This window comes from Macaca fascicularis, chromosome 6 (genome assembly GCF_037993035.2).
Source record: "Macaca fascicularis isolate 582-1 chromosome 6, T2T-MFA8v1.1".
Lineage (NCBI taxonomy): Eukaryota > Metazoa > Chordata > Mammalia > Primates > Cercopithecidae > Macaca > Macaca fascicularis.
The window spans coordinates 77513866-77518564 of record NC_088380.1 but is presented as its reverse complement, the minus strand read 5'-3'; positions in this window follow the sequence as shown (position 1 = coordinate 77518564).

Genomic DNA, 4699 nt, shown 5'->3' with positions numbered 1-4699 from the left:
TGTAAGGACTTCATCATTTTTCAGTTGACAGCATGGAGCAAATTGGGTGAGTCACCATTGGGTGAGTCACTCATTGGGTGAGTCACCACACTGCCCAGAATTCAAGAATAGAAGGCTTGTGCCTCTTCATGACTGCCTGTGGATTTGGGGAGAGAGAAGAGTGTGGGGGCCAAGGCCCTTGACTCCCTTAATGTTCACTGAAAAAACTACTGACATGAGGCAGATTAATAGGAGACAAGGCATATGAATTTATTTAATGTGTACATATAAGTGCCTTCAGAATGAAGACCCAAGCTCCCAGTGAGGTACAGAAGCTTTTATACTGTGGATGAAAAGAGCCAAACTCCATAAAATTTTGAAAAGATTAGTTCTGAGTAAAATATGAGTGACCATGGCCCAAGGTGTGGTCTCAGGAGATCCTGAGAACATGAGTCCAAGGTAGTTGGGTTATAGCTTAGTTTTATATGTTTTAGGGAGACATGAGACATCAGTCATAATGTACAATATACATTGGTTCCATCTGAAAAGGCAGGACAACTCAAAGTAGGGTGGTGAGGGGCTTACGGATCATAGGTGGATTCAAAGATTTTCTGATATGCAATTGGTTGAGAGAGTCAAGTTACCTAAAAACCTGTTTAATAGAAATTCTTTACAGATGCAAATTTTCTCCCACAAAAGAAGGCTTTGTGGAGCCATTTCAAAATATGAGAAAGAAACATATTATGGCATAAAATATTTGATTTCCTTCATCTGCCATTTGATATTATGCCAGATTGGAAAGTAAGCCATGTTATATGTCCATCTGATGAGATTTTATGGTTGTAGGATGGGCCTCCCCAGATCCCTTAGATAGGAACTTGGGCAACAGAGGAAAAAGGGTCAGAGTTTAGTCTTCAATATCATCTTGAAGTTACAGAAAGAATGGGGGCTTGGATCCTAGTGAAACAGGATGGGAAGGGAAAGAACAGGAATTCTATTGCAGGGATTACCAGGGAGAATGAATGGATCTGGGAACAGTTATTACCTTGTAAATAGTTATCCTTGGAACTTAAATGATCTTAGAGGCAGTCATTGTACTTGTAAAAGGGTATGTTCAGGTGTGGCTACATTCTTGTTTTTTGTTTTTGTTTTTGTTTTCTGCAATAGATAACAAGAGGGAGGGGAAGAAAATACAATTATTCTCCTCAGTGGGTCTGGATTTTTGGCAGGTAAAGGAACTTCAACTTCCATGGGAGAGACAGAAGGGAGGGGGAGGTCACTGAGACCTTGAGTCTTCTTCAGTTCAGTATGTCCAAATGCTGTGGTGGGAGCAATGATTTCTGAGCCCCAACAGGAGAAAGGTCCAGATCATAGGTGGATTTAAAGAATAGAAAGATATTGAAGCAGTGTCATTGTCTGGGGTGATACCCAAGGTTTGTTGTCCCACGCCACAGAAAACTAGGACACAGACACACCAGAGTGAAGTTAAGAATGGAAGTTTAATAGGCGAAAGAAAGAGAAGACCTCTCTGCACATAGAGGGGTCCCTGAAAACATGGGTTGCCTCTTCCGTAGTGAAATGCAGAAGGCCTTGTAGATGAGCTTGAGGGGGTGGTGTCTGACTTAACAAGGGGCATAAAAGGTTGGTTGGACCAGGTGTGCCATCTGCATAGCAGGAGAAGAAGCTGGCCGCCCCACCCTAATTTTTATTAAGAAATGGTTTCTGTACCTGGCTGAGGCCATGTTGCTTGGTTCTTTTTTGTTTGTTTGTTTTTTGAGGCGCCCAGGCTGGAGTTCAGTGGCGTGATCTCGGCTCACTGCAAGCTCCCCCTCCCCGGTTCATGCCATTCTCCTGCCTTAGCCTCAGGAGAAGCTGGGACTGCAGGCGCCTGCCACCATGCCTGGCTAATTTTTTTTTTCTTGTATTTTTAGTAGAGATGGGTTTCACCTTGTTAGCCAGGATGGTCTCTATCTCCTGACTTCGTGATCCGCCCGCCTTGGCCTCCCAAAGTGCTGGGATTACAGGCGTGAGCCACCGTGCCCGCCCACTTGGTTCTTTACCATACACGTGGTGATAAAGAAAAGGGAAGATGGAGCCTCCATGTTGAATATGCCTGGCCCCTGGGTAGCCTTTTCCTATTGGCACAGCTGCTGGCATTCACCGTGCAAACTTCCAGCTTGCTTGTCTATGTCTGCAGCTCAATTTTTCAGGCTGTTCTTTGTTAGAAAAGAAATTTCGTGGGGAGCTGCTTTTTGTTAAAAGGGAAGCCTTGCTGAGGACTTCTTTACCCTCACTATCTGCCTAAAATAATTTCTTTCTAGCTCCTGTATCAATATTGAGTCAAAGTAGAGAAAAGGGCCTTATCCAAGGCCACCAATAAGAAGACCTATGAAGGGAGGCTTCTGGGCTAGGACCACTGATGTGCCTGTGGGAGTGGCTAGCCTGGGAAAGGGTGGGGGTCTGAGTCCTTGGCTGCAACTTCTTCCAGAAAACTGCAGTGCACTGGCTGACCACCAAGTCTGCTATGGGGAGGGGACCTTCTCCCCACGAGGTCTGCAAAGCAAAACCTTGTCTTTGCTTATAGTTGGACCTGCAAAATCACACATAAGACTCCTCACAAGGGTCAATTCAAATGCAGATGATAGCGAAAACAGGAGAGTTAAATGAAGTTAATTTCACTTTATGATATTCAAAATAGTTTAAAGAAGAGTGGAACTTGAGACAGCCATCTGTAAACCAAAGAAAGAGCATGTCTTGATCACTTTAGAGCGGGGATCGCCAGCCCTCGAGCCATGGACTGGTGCCAGTCTGTGTGGGCTGTTAGGAGCCCGCCCACACAGCAGGAGGTGAGCAGCCGGTGAGTGAGCCTTACTGCCTGAGCTCCGCCTCCTGCCAGATCAGCATTACATCCTCACAGGAGCACGACCCTACTGTGAACTGCACAGGTTGCTTGTTCCTTATGAGAATCTAATGCCTGATGATCTGAGGTGAACCAGTTTCATCTCAAAACCATCATCATCCTCCTTCTTGTCCCTCCTCCCACCCTCACCTCTCCTGTCTGTGGAAAAATTGTCTTCCATGAAACCAGTCCCTGGTGTCAAAAAGGTTGGGGACCACTGATTTAGAAGTTTGTTTTGCCAAGGTTGAGGATGTGCTCAGGAAAAAGGAACAGAAATCACAGGAACATCTGTGATCCATGCGTTTTCCAAAGAGGGTTTGAAGACTTCAGTATTTAAAGGAGAAAGAGCAGGCAGTAGTGGAAGGAGGAAAGAAAAAAGGGAGAGGACAAGTAAAAGAGGCAAGCAGTTACATTCTTTTGAGGCTTTGATTAATGCTTACTGAATCCACATTTTACTGTGAAAGGAGGGGCTAGAGATGGTGCCAAGGGGCTCAGGGGGATCCCCAGATGCCAGTGAGACCCCAGTCCCAGCCAGTGTCCAGATTTCTCACACTGTCATGAGAAAGAACTCAGGGACAACTGGCCGGGTGCAGTGGCTCACACCTGTAATCCCAGCACTTTGGGAGGCCAAGACAGGCAGATTGCTTGAGCCCAGGAGTTTGAGACCAGCCTGGGCAACATAGTGAGACCCCATCCCTGTTCTTTTTAAAAAAGAAAAATAAATAAATAAGAAAAAAGGAAAATAATTCAGGGATAAGTCAGAATGAAACAAAAGGCAAGAAGCTTTTATTGCAAAACAAAAGCACACACTAACAAAGAAGTGTGGGCGTGCTCATGAGAACAGTCACACACAATGGAGCTTGGGTTTCTAATTTTGTGGATGTTTCTTTAATTAGGGGGTGGGATAATCATTAGGTATTCTGGAAAAGGAGGGGATTTCAGGGACCTCCCAGTTATGACTCCCTTTCTCCCTTATTTGGGTTTGCCTGGAAGAGCCGTGGACCTGTCACCCTGACTGGAGTTTGGCCATTTTCTTTCCCTTATTTTGGGTTTTCTGTTATCCTATGGTTAGTTGCCTAGTACTTATTTTCCATCCTCCTGCAACTACCCCGTGCTATTCATATCTCAGAGGAACAGTCAACTATGCATTTGTCTCATGTGAGCAGAGGGATGACTTCTAGTCCTGTCTTTGTCCTGTACCTGTGAAGGTAAGCTGTTCGTTTACATTGTCAAGGTGAAGTTCAACAGAACTCTGTTTCAAGGTAAAGATCTTGGGGCCCACAGAGAATTTCCTTGTGAGCAATTTGTGAGGGAGGTCCCCTAGGGAGATATGTGACCTTCTAGCTTTGCAGCTACTTAGGAACAAAATGAAAGGCAGTTTTGTGCGACTCAGTTCTCAAGCTTAAATTTTCCCTTTGGCAGAAATTTTATGTTCCTTTCACACATCCAGTTCCTTAAAAGCTAGCCTTAGGCTAAATCAAATAATTATAGAGTGAAGAGGCTGAATAACAGCTCATCAGCATCATTCTCCTACCCAAAATATGTTAGCTGAATTTTACATTGTCTTAATGCTATTGAGCTATGGACAACCAAATGGGTGACTGAGGCAAGTGTGCCAATGCACTGAGGTTTATTGATCCAGCTTGAGGGTGCATCCAGGAAAAATATGAGTCACAGACATATCTGTGGCTGTTTTTCCAAAGAAGTTCTCAGGAGGTTTAGTATTCTACATTTTCCTTGAGAATGGGGGAGGGGGGCGGCAGGGAGCGTGATAGTGAGACTAATGGTTACATACTTGTGAGACTTCAGTTGGTGCCCACT